We start from the raw sequence: 19,013 nt of genomic DNA on the forward strand, positions 1-19,013 counted from the left end.
TTCTGTGTTACGATCGAGCCCTCCACGATCACCTGATGAAGGAGCGTCGCTCCGAAAGCTAGCGTGCTTCCAATTAAACCTGTTAGACTATAACCTGGTGTTGTGTGATTTTTAACTATGGATGACTGGGACAGTCATGGCTTATGTAAAAGAAAAATAAAAAGCAGATAACATAGCAAATGGCAGTGGGAAACCAGTAGATTTGGAAGCTTTCAAAGACGAACAGATGGCAATAAAATAAGAATTAAAGACCGAAAAGATTAAATATGAGGTTAAGCTATCCAGTGATATAAAGGACAACCGTAAGAGTTATTTTAGACATATAAAGAGAAGCAGAAGTGGATATTGGGGCATGGGAAAATGACACTGGAGAGATGGTCGTGTGGAACAGATGGGAAACTGAATAACTATTAAGAGAGTGGGCAAAGAAGTAGCAGATGGAGTACAACTTGGGAAAGTGTGAGGTGATGCACATTAGTAGGAAGAAGACAGGCATGGACTTCTTTATAAGTGGAGAGAAAAATCAGAAGTCTGAAGTGCAAAGAGAGTTGCGACTTCCAGTCCAGGATTGTCTCTCAATAAACTTGCAGGTCAAGTCAGCAATTAGGAAGGTGTTGTTTCTGGTGCACAGTGTGTTTGAAATCTTATATTCAGCAAAAGAACTGAGTTACCTCTTACAAACAATATTTGTTTATTGAACACAATTAATATTAGAACAATAAAATGTACTATAATGCAATGATAAACGCTACAAATTATCTTATGCTTTAACTTAACTTTGGACGATCACAAACCACCCCATTAGAGGTTGACCGGGCTCGACTTGGTGGTGTCTTCTTGTTCTTCTGACGATATTGGAGGTGTCTTTTCTTTCCGTGGTTATTCTCGAGTTACTGCACTGTGTGGGTTTTTGTGGTGATTCTTATCCTTCTAAGTCTTCACGCCCTTTTGGGAAAGTAAGGAGGATCTGTCAATGAAATGATCAGGTTCATTTACCCTGAACAATCAGACTCAACCATGGATTGGCTCAACCATGGATTCCATTATCCATTCAGGTTCAACTTCAGGTGAGTATTACAGGGTCTGGGACAGGTTTGTTTGCAAACCATCTATGGGTAGCTGCAGCCTGTCTGGATTCTGCAGCATGTGGATTATCACAGAGACTTTAGTCAATGCTGGGATCCATTTCCCAGCATGCATTAATCATTGCTCATTTTTGTAACCCTATGGTAAATTTATTATTGTCCAACGTAAGATTATTCTTTGAGGTGGCCCGCTCGGTCAGAAAGGCAAATACAGTGATGCCATTTATTTTGAGAGGATTTGAATACTAAAGCAGGGATGGTTTGCTGAGGCTCTATAAGACTCTGGTCAGACCACATTGGAGTATCGGGTACCGTTTTGTGCCCCATAACTAAGGAAGGATGTACCGACCCCGGAGCGTATTCAGAGGAGCTTCACAAGAATGGTCCTAGGAATGAAAAGCTTCACATATGAGGTCTCTGGGTCTGTACTCGCTGGAGTGTATAAGGGTGAAGGGGATCTAATTGAAGCATACAGAATACTGGCTGCCTGGTCAGAGTAGATGTTGGGAAGATGCTTCCAGTGTTAGGAGAGAAAGAACTCAAGGACATAGCCTGACAGTCAAGAGAAGATCTATTATAGCAGAGATAAGGAGAAATGCCTTCAGTCTGAGAGTGGTGAATCTATGGTAGAATGGCAGTTTCCTTCCCTAAGGACATTAGTGAACCAGGTGAGTTTTGCTTGGCAATCGATTCATAACCACCATCAGTTGCTTTATTCCAGATTTGAAGTCAAGCTCCACCATTTGCTGTGGCAGGATTTGAACCCAGATCAACAGAACATTATCTGGATTTATCACATAAGAATTTCAGTGATAACAGCATAAGGCTTGCCCAATCCTGCACAGTGTGAATGACTTGTTCAGTATGATATATCCTGTGATTTTCCTTCATGTTATCTTTGACTTTGTTATCAAGATATGAATGATTTTTCTCCATTATGCAATTCCTCTTTGGTCTTAGTATATCCCTAACTATTTGCCAAATTTCTTCAGCTGTCCTGCCTTTGACTGTTCTTTTCTCTCTCCACCCCATTCCCCCCCCTTCCCCCCCCCCCCTTCATTCTCTGGTTGGTTCCATGACATCCTGCTCTCAGAAATAGTCTCTCATACACTCCATGAATCTTTATTCGAATATATCATTGTTGAGATGATTAATTGAGTCAATTTGCATGTTCAAACCACCATAGTTACTGTTGTGCCCTTGTTACAAGCCCTCACTCTTTTCAACCTCAAAAGTAATTTGGGGAGACAGTGGCTGAAAATTCCTCTTCCCAAGAGTTTTCTTCCCATGCTTTTTATTTGCACTGAGACGGATTTCAAATATGTTTTGGCATAAAACACTTTGAAAAGGTCTGAATACACACTCACATAAACAAGTGTTCATTTTCTTTTCACTAACCACATTTCATAGTAAAAATCGAGGAATTAAGAGGGCAAAAAGTGGTCTTTAGCAAACAGGGTTGAGGAAAATACCAAAAACTTTGTTTCATATATAAGGAGCAAGATGGTAACTAGAGAACTGTTTGGCCCACACAAGGACAACAGAAGAAAGTTATGTATGGAGTCAGAGAAAATGGGTGAGATTCTTAACGAGTACTTTGCATCTGTATTCACCGAAGAGAGGGACATGATGGATGTTCAGGTTAAGGATAGATCTTTGAGTACTCTGGGTTAAGTCGACATAAAGAGGGAGGAGGTTTTGGATATTCTAAAAGGTATTAATGTAGACAAGTCCCCAGGTGTGGGTGGGCTCTACCGCATGTTACTAATGGAATTGAGAGAGAAAATAAGTGGGGCTTTAACTTATATCTTTGCAGGATCCTTGAACATTGGTGAGGTCCAGGAGGACTGGAGAATTGCTAATGTTGCCCCCTTGTTTAAGAAGGGTAGCGGGGATAATCCAGGTAATTATAGACCGGCGAGCCTGACATCAGTGGTAGGGAAACTGCTGGAGAAGATACTGAGGGACTTGAGTAAGGTGTTTTATTAGGTTCCACATAATAGGCTGATGAAGTAGGTGAAGTCGCATGGGTTTCAGGGTATTCTATCTAGATTGAAAGAGAACTGGCTGGGCAACATGAGACAGAGAGTAATAGTGGAAGGAGATTTCTCAAAATGGGGACCTATGATCAGTGGTGTGCCAAAGCGATCCGTACTGGGACCACTGTTGTTTGTGATATATATCGTTGATTTGGAAGAAGGTATCGGTTGCCTGATTAGCAAGTTTGCAGATGACACCAACATTAGTGGAGTAGCAGATACTGAAGGGGACTGTCAGAGAATACAGCAGAATATAGATAGATTGGAGAAATGGGCACAGATATGGCAGATAGAGTTCAATCTGTGCAAATGCGAGGTGTTGCATTTTGGAGGATCCCATTCTAGAGGGAACTATGCATTTAATGGAAAATTCCTGGGGAACAATGACGTACAGCGAGATCTGGGTGTTTAGGTTCATTGTTTCCTGAATGTGGCAAAGCAGGTCAGTGAAGTGGTCAATAAGGCATACGGCATGCTTTCCTTCATTGGAGTCAGTGTTGAGTACAAGTGTTGGCAGGTCATGTTCCAGTTGCATAGGACTTTGGTTTGACCACATGTGGAATACTGCATATAGTTCTGGTCACCACATTACCAAAAGGATGAGAATGCTTTGAATAGAGCAGAGTAGGTTCACCAGGGTGTTGCCTGAGATGGAGGGTGCTGTTATGGAGAGAGATTGGGTAGATTAGGATTATTTTAACTATAAAGTCCAAAGATGTGCACGTCAGGTGAATTGGCCATACTAAATTGCCTGTAGTGTTAGGTAAAGGGGTAAATGTACGGGAATGGGTGGGTGACGCTTCGGAGGGTCGGTGTGGACTTGTTGGGCCGAAGGGCTTGTTTCCACACTGTAGGTAATCTAAAAGACAAAGGTTGAGGGGGGACCTGATTGAGGTCTACAAAATAGAGAGAGATATAGACAGGGTGGATACCAAGAAGCTTTCCCCCTAGATTGGGAACTCATGACTCCTAGTAACTGAGTTGCAAAGTGATAGGGGAAAGGTTTAGGGCCTGAGAGATATATGTGGGAAGTTCTTTACAAATAGGATGGTGGCAGCCTGGAACGTGTGGCCAGTGGAGGTGGTAGGGGCAGGAACGATAGTGTCATCTAAGATGTATCTGACAGATATATGAATGGACAGGGAGCAGAGGGATACAGGCCCTTAGAAAATAGGTGGCAGGATTAGAAAATAGGGAATCTGGATCAGCGCAGGCTTGGAGGGCCGAACAGTCTGTTCCTGTTTTGGAATGTTCTTTGTTCTTATCATTCATTCTAAAAATTGCAAGTTTTCAACTTATTGTATGCTACAAATTAATAATATAAACAATTTATTTATTTGACAGTGCATATCAAATTATTGTCATTGCTAAATTACAGTTACAGAGTGATAGAGATGTACAGCATGGAAACAGACCCTTCCATCCAACTCGTCCATGCTGACCAGATATCCCAACCCAATCTAGTCCCACCTGCCAGCACTCAGCCCATATCCCTCTAAACACTTTCTATTCATATACCCGTCCAGACGCCATCTAAATGTTGCAATTGTACCAACCTTCACTACTTCCTCTGGCAGTTCATTCCATACACGTACCATCCTCTGTGTGAAATAGTTGCCCCTTACGTCACTTTTATATTTTTCCTTCCCAACGTAAACCTACGCCCTCTAGTTCTGGGCTCCCCCACACCAGAGAAAATACCTTGTCTATTTCCCCATTCATGCCCCTCATGATGTTATAAGGTCACTCCTCAGCCTCCGACATTCTAGGGAAAATATCCCCAGCCTATTCAACCTCCACCTATAGCTCAAACCCACCAACCTTGGCAACATCCTTGTAAATCTTTTCAGAACCCTTTCAAGTTTCACAATATCCTTCTGATAGGAAGGAGACCAGAATTGCACACAATATTCCAAAAGTGGCCTAACTAACCTCCTGTACAGCTGCAACACGACCTTCCAACCACTGTACTCAATGCTCGGACCAATTAAGAAAAACATACCAAATGCCTTCTTCACTGTCTTATCTATCTGTGACTCTACTTTCAAGGAACAAGGAACCTGCACTCCAAGTTCTCTTTATTCAGCAACATTCCATTGGACCTCACCATTAAGAGTATAACTCCTGCTAAGATGTGCTTTCCCAAAATGCAGCATCTCGCATTTACCTAAATTAAACTCCAACTACCACTCCTCAGCCCACTGGCCCTTCTGACCAAAATCCTGTTGTAATCTGAGGTAACCTTCTTCGCTGTCCACTACACCTCCAATTTGGGTGTCATCAGCAAATTTACTAATTTTACCTCTTATACTCACATGCAAATCAATTATATGAATGATTAAAAGTAGTGGACCCATCACCAACCCTTGTGACACTCCACTGGTCACATGCCACCAATCTGAAAAACAACTATCCATCACCACCCACCAGTCTTCTACTTTTAGCCAGTTCTGTATCCAAATGGCTAGTTCGCCCTGTATTTCGCAAGATCTAACCGTGCTAACCAATCTCCCATGGGGAACCTTATCGAATGCGTTACTGAAGTCCATATAGATCACGTCCACTGCTCTTCCTCATCAATCCTCTTTGTTACTTCTGCAAAAAACACAATCAGGTTTGTGAGACATGATTTCCCATGCACAAAGCTATATTGACTCTCCCTGATCAGTCCTTGCTTTTCCAAGAAAATGTACAACCTGTCCCTCAGGATTCCCTCCAACAACTTGCCCTCCACTGACGTCAGGCTCACTGCTCTATAATTCCCTGGCTTGTCCTTACCACCTTTCTTAAACAGTGGCACCACTTTCGCCAACCTCCAGTTCTGGCACCTCACCTGTGACTATCAATGGTACAAGTATCTCAGTAAGAGGCCTAGCAATCACTTCCTTAGCTTCCCACAGAGTTGTAGGGTAAACCTGATCGATCAGGTTCAGGGAATTTATCCACTTTTATGCAGTTCAAGACATCAGCACTTCCTCCTCTGTAATAAGGACATTTTTCAAGATGTCACCATCTAGTTTTCTGTATATCTACATCTCCCATGTCTTTCTCCTGAGTAAACACTGATACAAAATACACGTCTAGTAGCTCCCCTGTCTCCTGTGGCTCCACACAAAGGCACCCTGTTGATCTTTGAGGGCTCTATTCTCCCCCTATTTACCCTTTTGTCCTCAATGTATTTGTAAAATCCTTTTGGATTCTCCGTAACTCTAATGGCCAAAGCTATCTCATGTCGCCTTTTTGCCTTCCTGATTTCCCTCTTTAGTATACTCCTACTGCCTTTATACTCTTCTAAGGATTCACTCGATCAATCCTGCCTGTATCTGACATATGCTTCCTTCTTTTTCTTAACTAGACCCTCAATTTATTTAGTCATTCAGCACTCTCTGTATCTACCAGCCTTTCCTTTCACCCTAACAAGAAGATACTGTCTCTGGACTCTCGTTACCTCATTTCTGTACGCTTTCCATTTTCCACCCATCTCTTTCCCCGCGAACATCTGCCGCCATCAGCTTTTGAAAGTTCTTGTCAAAATTGCCCTTTCTCCAATTTAGAACTTCAACTATAAGTTCTGGTCTATCCTTTTCCATTGTTATTTTAAAACTAATAGAATTGTTGGAAAATAACTGAATCTCACACATTTCAGTGAGAAATTAAATCGATTGATTATATTTAAGTGTGTAAGAACGATAAGTTGATTTGATTGTTCAATCATTTGCTCACTCTGAATATGCAACCAGTCAGAGGTCAACCACTTTACAAATAATGGAGCAACAACGTATGCATTTGAATACTGAGATTCAATGTGTAACTGTGATCAGCAAAATAGTCAGACAACATGTTCTTTTTCAATACAAAGCAAAATGTGCATTCTTTACTTTTGTATCATAAAATGTTGTTTGGTGTTTATAATTTAATTCCATCAATGTAGAATCAACGTAATTGTTTTCAGAGATGGTGCAGTTATTGTTCAGTTGAATAACTGTAGCTCATACCTTATTATTGCCCAATTCACAAACATGGCAAACTCCTGATCATTGCATCATGACCAACATTAAAAGTGGATTCCAAAAGGCCTGAATTCGGGTATAGTTCCACTGGACCTCACAGCTGCCTGTGGCACTGAGTGAGACTCTGGCCTGCTCCTGAATCTGGCCAGAGAGTTTCCAACCTGCGTCAGGGGAGTCATTCAAACATTCCCTCACAGAGAATCATTTGGAATCCACCTTGAGCAGGAGGAAACTAGCCAACAGGGTTTAACGGCTCTCAGTGTAGGTACAAATGCTTCCTAAATTAGATACAATGACTGACCAGGAACCAGGTGTTACAAATTCATCCTCAGTCTGAGCCTCGCCTATGCAGCAGATGTATGGACATGGAGTGTCAGAATCACACCGCACAAGTTACTTATGGTGATGACATCTGGCATGTCCCCCAGACTCCATACATCTGCACCCTCGACCAGACACTGGGTGAAAATGTTCACAATTAACAGTATAATGCAGCATCTTGTGTCTCACAGTGAATCCTCTGAAACTATATCCAATCAATGCACCTTCACATTCAACAGTATCAAAATAAATTGAACATGTCTGTGGATGGTCAGAAACTAATTCATAGGTCACCCAACAGAATGTATCTGAAGAAATCAGGAGCTAACAGCAAGCTCAATATCGTTTTAGTAACTGGACGTAGTGGATTTTGTGTGGTCTAGGTAACCACACATATTGTGCTGACACTTACTTGAATGTAACAATGCACAGCAAAACTGGAAGTCTTGGCCTAATGCCCCACCCCAGCTTCCTGACCTAACACACCTCACTCCCTCATACACCTCACTCCATCGCACAGCTCCCTCCGTCCCTCACACATTTGGGTGTCGACGTGAATCGACAAACTGAGTGAAACTTGGAACATAGAACAGTACAGCACAGTACAGACACTTCAGCCCTCAATGTTTTGCCGGCCTTTTATCCTACTCTAAGATCAAACTAACCTACATAACCTTCAATGAATTAACGTCCATGTGCCTATCCAGGAGTCTTCTTAAATATCCCTAATGTATCTGACTCTACTACCACTACTGGCAATGCATTCTGTCCACCCGCCACAGATTGTGTAAGGAACCTACCATGGATATCCCCCTGAAACTTTCCTCCAATCACATTAAAATTATACCCCTTGTTGATAGCCATTTCTGGCATGGCAAAAGACTCTGGCTATCCACTATATCTATGTCTTTCAGCATTGTGTGCACGTCTAACATGTCACCTGTTATTCTTCTTCGCTCCAGGGAGAAAAGCCCTAGCTTCCACAACCTTTCTTCCTAAGACATATCCTCCAGTCCAGGTAGCATCCTGGTAAATCTCCTCTGCACTCTCTCTGAGGCTTCCACATGTTTCCTATAATGAGGTAACCAGAAGTGAACACAATATTCCAAGTGTGGTGGAACCACAGCTTTATAGAGCTAAGCATTAACCTCGTCCTCTTGAACTCAATCCCACTGCTAATGAAAGCCAACATACTGTATGCCTTCTTAACAACCCTGTCAACTTGGATGGCAACTTTGAGGGATCTATGGTGTGCTCCTCCACATTGCCAAGAATTCTGACTCTAACCCTGTATTCTGTATGCAAATACAACCTTCCAAAATACATTGCTTCACACTTTTTAAAGTTTAACTATATCTGCCACTTCTCAGCCCAGCTCTACATCCTGTTAATGTTCTGTTGCAACCTACAACAGTCCTCCACACTATTCACAACTCCACAGACCTTAGTGTCATCGGCAAAATTACTAACCCATCATTCCACTTCCTCATCAAAGTCATTTTTAAAATTATAAAGAGCACAGGTCCAAGAGCCGATCCCTGTGGAACACCACTGCTCAATGTGCTTCAGGCTGAATACTTTCCATCTGCTACCACCCTCTGTATTCTATGGGCCAGCTAAGTCCAGATCCAGGCAGCCACATTTTCTTGTTCCCCATGCCTCCTTACCTTCTGATTGAGCCTACAATGGGGAACCTTATCAAATGCCTTGCTAACATTCTTGTTCTCAACATCTACTGGTCTATCTTCATCAACGTGTTTCTATCACATGTTCAAAGAATTCAGTAAGGTTTGTGAGGGACGAATTTCTCCCCACAAAGCCATGCCAACTATCTCAAATCAAACTATGGTTTTTAAGTAATTGTATATCCTGTCCATCAGAATCATCTCCAATATTTTGTCCACCACTGACGTAAAACTGACTGATCTGTCATTCTCAGGGTTATCCCTATTAACTTTCCTGAACAAGGGAATAACATTTGCCACCCTCAACTCATCCGGCACTACTCCAGTGGATGATGAGGATGCAAAGGTCATCGCCAAAAGTACACGAATCTCTCCTGTCACTTCCTGGAGTAACCTACGCAAACCCCATCTGGCCCAGGGGGTTTATCTATTCTTATGTTTGTACTTCAACCAGTCTCTACTTCCGTACAAATTTTCTGCACCCTGTCCAACCAATTGATCGATGGCTTTCCATTTCAGTGCTATATACAATGCTGGCTTCCTGAGCAAGTACAGTTCCTAACATCCCATGAATCATGGAAAGATTAAAAAAAAATGAATGCACCAATGCCTTCCTGATGAAAAGCTTATGCCGTATATAAATTTATTGGCTCCAAGAATATGTCAGGGGCTAGGAATCCTGCAGAAATAACTCACCTCACTACTTCCGAAAGCCTGTCCTGTATCGATAAGACACTCATTTAATTTGTGTGTGATGAACTACCCTCATTTCCCTGGGTGAGTGCAGCTTCACCCCTCTTCAATGCCTGCCAAGAAATTTACCAAGGCTGCTTACAACATACCTCTGAAAACCACGACCATCAAGAAGAACAAGGGAAACAGATACATGGGATCACCACCATGTTCATGTTCCATTCCAAGCCACCCACCATCCTGATTAGGAAGTATCTTGCTGTTCCTTCAGTGTCCCTGTTTCAAGGTCCCTCCCCAATGGTATTGTAAGTCTAACTACAACACATGGACTCCAGTGGTTCAGTGCGGCAGCTCACCACCACCTTCTCAAGGGTAACAAGAGACGGACAATAAATACTGACTCAATCATATTCTATGAATAAATTAAAGTGAAAATGTCCTAACATGTCAAATGCTGGACACTGCGCTTTAGGTTTTGTGAGCTCAGGCTGGTTGGGTTCAGTTGATAACTTGTTTGTTGTGCACTGGTGAAGGGATAACCTGTCAGTCTTTAGAGGCAGGCCAACAATCGAGCATCACTCAGACATTGACATTCTCACCCAACGTTACTGAGCTCTCAGATAGACAGAAGCAATTCAAAATATACTCATATCTGACTGTAACGTGTTTAAACAAATTATTGTTGCCATGAAAATGATTATGAGTGAATATTAGCAGGGGGGAAAGTGAGGACTGTAGATGCTGGAGATCAGAGTTAAAAAGCGTGGTTCTGAAAAACACAGCTGTTCAGGCAGCATCTGAGGAGCAGGAGAGTTGACTATTAGTTCACAATATTAATACAAGGGAAAATAATTGCATATTTTCAAATTCCTTGTACTTAATAATAATTTGGTCTTGGGTGTGGGAATGAGACTCATCATTTCAATGCTCCTTACTGAGAGTTGTGCACTGTGTTTTCATCATATTGGTATTTTAAAAGCAAACTGAATAAAGGAGGGATATAATGCTTACTGTACAATCTAAAAGTTAGTATTATGAAAGGATGTCAGACTTTCAGTAAAGAGACATTGCTGTTAATGGTTAGAACAATGCTGCAAACATTTACACAGAGATTTCCAGCTCAAGTCACACACAGGGACATTGGGCTGGAATGATGCCGGCCATCAATGGAGCTGCACAAATCTGTTTGGATACTGACATTGTGGAGCTAACATACACTGGATATGGTTTATGAGGGATTCAATGTAAGATGCCATGTGCTGCAGGAAACTATCACCTTTATAACACATTCATTCAGGATCGAGTGCAAGGTGCAGAATTACAGAGTTTAGGTGGCACACAGAAGAGCTATACTTGCAAGACATGGCTGTTTACAGGTTGTTGTTATAAATATTGAACTGTGTCTGGACCAGCGCCATGTGCTAGCCCATTGACCAGTCTGCCCCACTCACATCTCCCTGCTGTTCAGGTAAGTCTCTAAGCAGTCTATTGTGAGGGGTTGTGTGAGTAACTGACCTTCTCCATCTTGGAAGCTCTCTGGACAGATTTTGGAGATGGCCAGTGTTTTGGAGGTCATGGTGAGGCCCAGTAACACTGTGTCTGAATTCAGGCTTTTCCTCAAAATCATTTCCAACAGCTTTGCTGCCTGCGAGATGGTGTGTTCACTGATCTGAACATGAATCAGCTCTTTACTATAGTCACCGAATTGTGTAATAGTTAGCTGTACGCTCTGGTAATTCAATTATTGTTCACTTCAATTGTTTTCAACTGAAAAACAATGATGTTTGGTTTATTTTAAAATATGTAAGAAATAAAGTGATATTAAATCGTCATTATAGAAAATGTAAAAGTGACCACAGACTAATCAAGCAACAGTCAGATATTGTCTGTAAAGCAGGATTCTGCGAACAGGACAATGTCCCAGGCAACATCAGCACGCTCTCTGGTAGGATCTGTCCCACTGACAGGACACAGCCAGACAGAGGGGGACAGCTCCTTGATATATAGTCAATATAGGGTGGCACGGTGGCTCAGTGGTTAGCACTGCTGCCTCACAGCACCAGGGTCCCAGGTTAGATTCTAGTCTCGGAAAACTTCCTGTGTGGTGTTTGCACATTCTCCCTGTATCTGAGTGGGTTTTCTCCCACAGTCCAAAGATGTGCAGCTCAGGTGAATTGGCCATGGTAAACTGCCCATAGTGTAAGGTGCATTAGTCAGGGGGGGGGGGGGGGGTATGTTGTTCTTCGGAGGGTCAGTGTGGACTGGTTGGGCCGAAGGGCCTGGTCCCACACTGTAGGGAATCTAATCTAATCATAGTGCTCAGCATTGATGCTGGATCCTGTGGCTGCTAGACTGTTCTGTGGCAGGTTATGAGGGAATCAATAAAAGGGAATCAGATAATTGACTACACCGTCACAGACCTGCCTACTGCAGATAGACCTCTCCATTTCATATACCGGTAAGATTGGTCACTGCACAGTCCTTATGGGAAGCAAGGGCTGTCTTCACATTTTGCAGACCCTCCTCAGCATGATATGTAGCCCCTTGAGTACTGAATGGGACAGACTTTAAACAGATTGAGCAACCAATGATGATGCATCAATGAGGTGCAATGGACCATTGGCAGCAGCAGAATCATACTCTGTACACTTCTTACAGTCTGCAACTTCATGGCCCGACATACCTCCCACTGTATATTAACGATCTCGGCCTGACATACTTCCCACTGTACAGTAACCGTCACGGCAGTTCTGGTCACCCCAAGACATGGAAGGATGGAATTTGACTGGAGAGGGTTCAGAGGAGATTCGTTACCCTGTGACAGTGGAAGTGCAGCTATGACAAAAGACTGGAATGGAGGATGCTGAGAGGAGATTTGATCGAACTGTACATATTGTCAGGGACCTGAGTAGAGAGGGAGTTTGGTAAGAAGTGGAAAAGCAGGACCTCAAGGGTAGTGATCTCCAGGTTATTCCCAGTGCCACGTGCCAGTGGGGATAGAAATAGAAAGAGAGATCAGATGGATGTGTGGCTGAGGAACGGTAGTTTCCTCCACTATTCTATTTGGTTGCCATAGCCCTGCCAAATCAGTTTAAATCCCTCCAAATCGCATTAGCCAAACACTGCATAAGGAAATCAGTCCCAATTCTGTCATATGTTACCCAATCCAGCTTGTACAGTTGCTGCCTTCCCCAGAAACAGTCCCAATGTACCAGGAATCTCAAGCCCTTCCTGCTACACTATCGTTCCAGTCACACTCTCACCTACTTAATATGCCTAGTGCTGCACTGGCTTGCACACGGCACTGTGAGTATTCCAGGGATTGCTACATTTGAGGCCCTGTTTGCTAACCTTCCATCTACCTCGCTAAATTCTGATTCCCAGACCATGTCACATTTCCCAACCACGTCACTGAGACCAACACAGACCATGACCTCTGGCTGCTAACCATCTCCCAGACCAATATGCTGCAGACAGTGACATTCTTGAGCCCACAATCCTAGAATTACATTGACAGTCAAAGATATGCTTGCGATTTCCTCAATTTCCTTTCTCCCCTGTGACTATTGCTCCTCCTTCCTTCTCCCTCCCCTCCTGTACAGTCAAGCTGCTTGTGGAGCCACAGACATGGCTCTGACTGCCCTCCCCTGAGCAGCCAATACTTGGGAGAGAGACATCAGGCTATTCCTGGATCCCCTGACTGTTTATCTTCGATTGCGTAGTACCCCATTCCCTTCATTCTTCCAGGCCATCATGTCTGCAGGGTGATCGGCTCTGTGTGTTTGTGGTTCCCCCTAACTCTCAGCATCACAGATGTCCCATAGAGTCTCTAGTCACTGTCTGAGCTCCAAAACCCCGTGTTCATCTAGGACACGAGCAGGGGGCTATGGCTTCCCAATGTAACAGAACACATTTTCCATCTGACAAACATGTCTTGTTATGTCTTAAAATGCAACATGTCTAGAGTAACTTAATTAATTACCTTGAATGAAGTTAACATCAGGGAAATAACAGAGTGGTTAAGTCGCTTATTCAGCTGTGGCTTAGCGAAGATAATTTATTATAGTGGCTCAGAATCTCACTTCTCCCTCTTATTTCTAAGTTCAACTCTTATTTCAGAAGTTGAAAAAATAAATTTGCTAACTAAAAGCAAATCAGAGACAGTCGCTAATAACAATGTAATCTCAGCCAATGAACTTACAGCATTTTCTGTGATGGCTCTTGCACTTCTTTCAAAATCAGTGCAGGCAGGTCCCAGCAGCAGAAAGTTATCTCTGTGACTCCCAGGGATGTGTAATTCTCCAGCTCCCACTCCACTCTGCTCCCTCACAGGGTCACCGTCTCTGTGACTCCCAGGTATGACTCGCCCTCGATCCTCAGTGCTGATTTATATCTTCCCACTTTGGTGCTTCTGTAACTCCCAGTTGTGAATGAACCTCATGTTCCTGAATCAAGTTGCTCCATCACATGGTCACTCCCTCTGTGACTTGGTGCTGAGTCAGAGCCTCCTGCTCTGCTGTTTCTCCAACGCCAAGTCCTGCTAGGCCTTGATCCTCACTGCTGATTTATATTCTCCCACTTTGTGCTGCTCACTGTCAGGTTCTCTCCCTTTGTGACTCCCAGGTAATAGTAGGCCTCAACCCTCAGCTGAGATGTGTATCATCCCACTTCACACTGCTCCCTCACAGGATCGCCACTGTACCTGGAAGACAGTGGAAAAGAGGAGGATGAGAGTGTGCAGAGGGTGTTACAATGATTGAGCATGCTGCCGGGGATGGAACAGGTTATCTGCGGAGGTAGGCAGACCTGCAGTGTCTAAAGCAGGTTATTGCAAGATACAGGGAGAGTTGCAGGCACTGAGGGAGGCAAAGGAAATAGAGAGATGGTGGCTTGTTGGTGACGGAGCCTTGTAGAGTCTAAAAGGCTTTTTGTGAGCTGCTTCCTGAGATGTGAAAACTTCAACAAATGCAAATTGACAGCCAGTAAGTGTTGTAAGGTACTGGAGACTGTTGGATGTTACAGAATTAGAAGACTCGCAGTAACTGGGGGGAGGGGGGGGGGTTACAGACGTTTGAAGCACTCGTGGTGTTCAAGGACATAAGGAGGTACAGAGAATGGGAGCATTGCAAATTAGTGGGATTGCAGGGGCTGGAAGAGCTAAGATGGATAAGGAGGATGAAAAGTACCAATTTAGCACAACCAGCCGCTGTAATTCAAAGAGATTTAAGGAAGGGGACCTGCGCTGTCATTGAATACAGTTATATTGAGAATCACAGACACTGAAGGGTTACAAATTTAGAAGGGAAGAGGTTATAGGTGATCAGAAGTGTAAAGAAGAGTAAAGAGATCACTAGCACAGATGGGAATGGAGGTGGTGAGACATTCTGATGAACAATAAGTGTTGTTGGCAGAGAAGGATGCCACATATACAGGAAGAGCTGCATTGTCTGTATGCAGTTACAGACGTGAGTGTTGTAGTGCCTGCTGGAGGGTACACAGATAACAACAGTTCCAACGGTTGGTGCAGTGGTTCAGGAAGGCAGCTCACCACCACCTTCTCAGGGACAACTCCAAATCAACAACACATCCAGCAATGTTCATGACCACGAGTGAATAAATAAATAAAAAATCTACAATCAGCGCTGAGGTCACTCAGGAAGGCCCTTTCATGACCACTTCACAAATCCGGAGCAACTATACCCTGGAAGGACAGGAATTCTAGCTGCTTGGGAACACCAGCATTTCCAAGGTGCCCTCCAAGCCACGCTCCATCCTCCTAGCACTGTGTCTGTCCCTACACCCAAAGCACTGCAATAGGGGAGGAAGGCAGCTCCCCACCACCTTCTCCAGGGAATTACAGATGGGAAGGTAATGATGGCCAAGCAAGTGATGACCACATCCCGTCAATGAATTTGTACACAGGAAACTCATGGACTGTTCATGTCCCCTTTGCTTCCTCCACACAACCCACATTCCCATCTCGTTCTGTGTCAGCAACAAACATGGAAGCAGTAGATTTTGTCCATCCATCAAATGTATCAAATCCCTTTGCGAATAGTTAGGGGTCAAGCACTAATCCATTTATTCCCGCTTAATTTTCTGTTATAGAATTCCCAATCCATGCTCGTACATTCCCTCCAATCCCACATTTACTAATTTTGCTTATCCACCTCTTCAGTGGGACCTTGTTGAAAGGTTTCTGAAAATCCCGACAAACCATTCCTCCCTTTTATCTACTCTGCTTGTTCCCAGCCAGACAGGAAAACAAATCCAGCAGTTTCAGAACAACATGCTTGGTGTGGATAGAGGATTGGCTGATTAGCAGAAGACACAGTAAGTATAAAGGGGTCGTTTTCATGATGGGAACTGGTGATGAGGGGAACTCCACAGGGGTCAGTGTTGGGGCCAAGCTGTACATGTCATACATTAACAGTCTGGACAAAGGATGTGAGGGGGTACATGAACTAGTCTTACAAGAATGAAATGCTTGCCATATGAGGAGCAGGTGAAGTCTCTGGGTCTACACTTGATGAAGTTTCAGAGGCGGCGGTGGCAGGATCTCATTCAAACTTACAGAATACTGAGGGGCCTGGATGGAATGGACGGGCTGGCGGGAGGGGGCGGAGAGACTAGGGGCCAAGGGCACAGCTTTAGGGTGAAGGAACGACCCTTTAGAATGGAGATGTGGAGGAATTTATTCAGCCAGAGGGTGAAGAAACTGTGGAACGGTCCCTACTTTAGGGAGGGTTATAGATGAGGGTGACATTTACTCAGATAGGGCTACAAGAGCTGGAGAAGGTTATGGAGATGATTAGATGGATGGAGATACTAGAGGAGCTTACATTGACAGGGTGGGTGATAGTGACGGGAGAATGTTACACAGATAGTGAGTCTTGTAGGAACTGGATTGGGAGAGTCACAGGCATTGGATTGGGTTCTACAGGTTGGGAGTATTGCAGTGACCTGATAGGATTACACAGATAGGGAGGATTGTGGGGTCTCCACATGTTGAGAGGGTTTCAGGTTACACCAATAAGGAGGGATGTTGGAGCTGTCGTAGTTTACAGAGGTTGGGAGGTTTGGAACTGTTTAATTGTTAGAGGGATATTTTTAGGGTCAGTAATATGGAATGCAGAGGGAGAGTTTAGATTTTATTAGATTCCCTACAGTATGGAAATGGCACTGTGGCCCAACAAGTCCACACCAACTCTCCAAAGAATAATCCACCCAGACCCATTTCCCTCTGACTAATGCACCTAACGCTGTGGGCAGTTTCGAATGGCCAATTCACCAGATCTGCACATCTTTGGACTGCGGGAGGAAAATGGGGCACCTGGGGGAAACCCATGCAGATACAGAGACAATGTGCTAACTCCTTGCAGCCAGTCCCCCAAGACTGGAATCGAACCTGGTCTCTGGCGCTGTGAGGCAGCAGTGCTCACCACTGAACTGCCATGCCACCCTAAACTGTAGAGCCTCACAAAGAGATAGTGTTTGAGGTGCAGGGAGGAGCGCACAGAGATGGGGGAGTGTTGCTGCTGCTGAAAATTCCACACATGCAGATGACAAGCAACATGAGTTCGACTGGGACAACACTACTATTATAGGACAAGCCAAACAGAGAACAGCCAGGGAATTCCTCGAGGCATGGCACTCATCCACAGATTCAATCAACAAGCACATTGACCTGGACCCAATATACCGACCACAGCAACAGACAGCTGGAACTGACAACTGGAAGCAGCAGAGACAAACCACAATAAGTGCTGGAGCAAAGATCACAGAAGCCCTTCACAGGAGGCTCCCAAGCACTGAGGATGTCACCTAGACAGGGGACGAAACGTCTGCAACACCAATTCCCAGCTCGGCGAACAGAACCACAACCGTGTCTGGAGGTGTTTACACAGATAAGAAGGTTGGTAGGCATGGGAGATTCTTACAGAGGTCATGTGGTGCTGTAGGCCAGGAGACAGGAATGTGATCGGACCTGCAGAAGGTTACAGTGATATCATGTTCTCTTGGAACTTGAGGAAGGTACACAGGTGGGTATTTTGGTCCGGGCTGGAGGATTTTACAGAGACAGGGTGGACTGCAGTTATTATGTAAAACTACAGAAATAGAGATTATTGTACGAAGTGCAGGATGAGATTATTGAGATGGGCATGTTATCGATACTGTAGCAATTTACAAATAGGGAGTGTCGTCAGCATGGAGTAGATTTCAAATATACAGCAGGATAATGGGAGGGGTGGAGGTTACAGAAATAGGAACTTTTCTCGCAATTACAACCATTCAAGACACTGGTGCAGATGAGATGGACCAAAAGGTGTGTTTCCTTGTTGTATGACCCTATCTCATGACAAGAGACTGTGTGAGGAGGGGGAATAGGGAACAGGAAGATCCCAGGTTTCAATACCACCTTCTTAAGGGAGGCCTCCTTTCCCCTATGTTGTCCAGATGCTCACGAAGGCAGCAGAGGCCTGGATTGATAACTGAAATTCCTATATCGTCACAGGAAGGCTCAGAACTGCAGTGATGAAAGTTAACAAGAGACTGGAGATTGTGCTTGGGACCTTCACGCCCTGTGATCACCCTTTAGCAATGCAGCTGTGTCAGGTCTTCCGGACCAAACTTCGATCCCTTAAATTCGCTCTGCTCTGTTCACTGTGAGTGATCTTACCTCGATGCAGGATTTATTGAAGACTCCAGATCTCCCTGCCCTCAGGCTGACCAACTGTGTTCAATGAGATGATGGATGAAACACCCAGCAGTTGGGAAGTTTATTGAGTCAGGAACATCCTGAATATGTGCAGGAGACAGAGAAATAGACAGAATGGGAACTTAAGACAGATACAGTGAGGGTTACACATGGAGAATGGCACTGAGTCCCAGAGATCCCAGTCTCCATCCCTGGCCTGCGCTGCCTCGTCTCCCTGGAGTGCAGAATTCTGTTGGCTCAGGATCTGGAGTAGCTGCAAAAGCTGCAGTCACTGTCAGCGATTAGACCCTCACAGTGACGGACATCACATGGACAGATACTGAGTGATATCACTAGAGTGCTGGAAGGTGTCAGGATCAAACCACGGTCCAGAAGAAGGGTTTGATTCATGGTGCACTGAGATCAGTACTCAGGGATGAGGGGACTATCAGTGGGCCAGGCGATGGCCTAGTGTTACTCTC

General features: G+C 44.2%; 1 long non-coding RNA gene across 6 annotated transcripts in view; it reads right to left on the reverse strand.

Annotated features, from left to right (window-relative positions):
* Positions 1–74: 74 nt before the first annotated feature.
* Positions 75–19,013, reverse strand: part of LOC140455524 (uncharacterized) — a 110,376-nt gene continuing 91,437 nt past the window's right edge. For 3 of the 6 annotated variants that reach the window (XR_011952905.1, XR_011952907.1, XR_011952902.1), the window contains 3 exons: positions 18,514–18,632; positions 14,035–14,535; positions 75–945 (listed from right to left, as the gene is read on the reverse strand). This is a non-coding gene — a long non-coding RNA (uncharacterized lncRNA). Of the gene's footprint in view, positions 968–11,348; positions 11,601–14,034; positions 14,536–18,513; positions 18,633–19,013 lie in introns of all 6 variants that reach the window. The other 3 variants (XR_011952904.1, XR_011952906.1, XR_011952903.1) reach the window with 3 other exon arrangements.

Source organism: Chiloscyllium punctatum, chromosome 30 (assembly GCF_047496795.1).
Source record: "Chiloscyllium punctatum isolate Juve2018m chromosome 30, sChiPun1.3, whole genome shotgun sequence".
Lineage (NCBI taxonomy): Eukaryota > Metazoa > Chordata > Chondrichthyes > Orectolobiformes > Hemiscylliidae > Chiloscyllium > Chiloscyllium punctatum.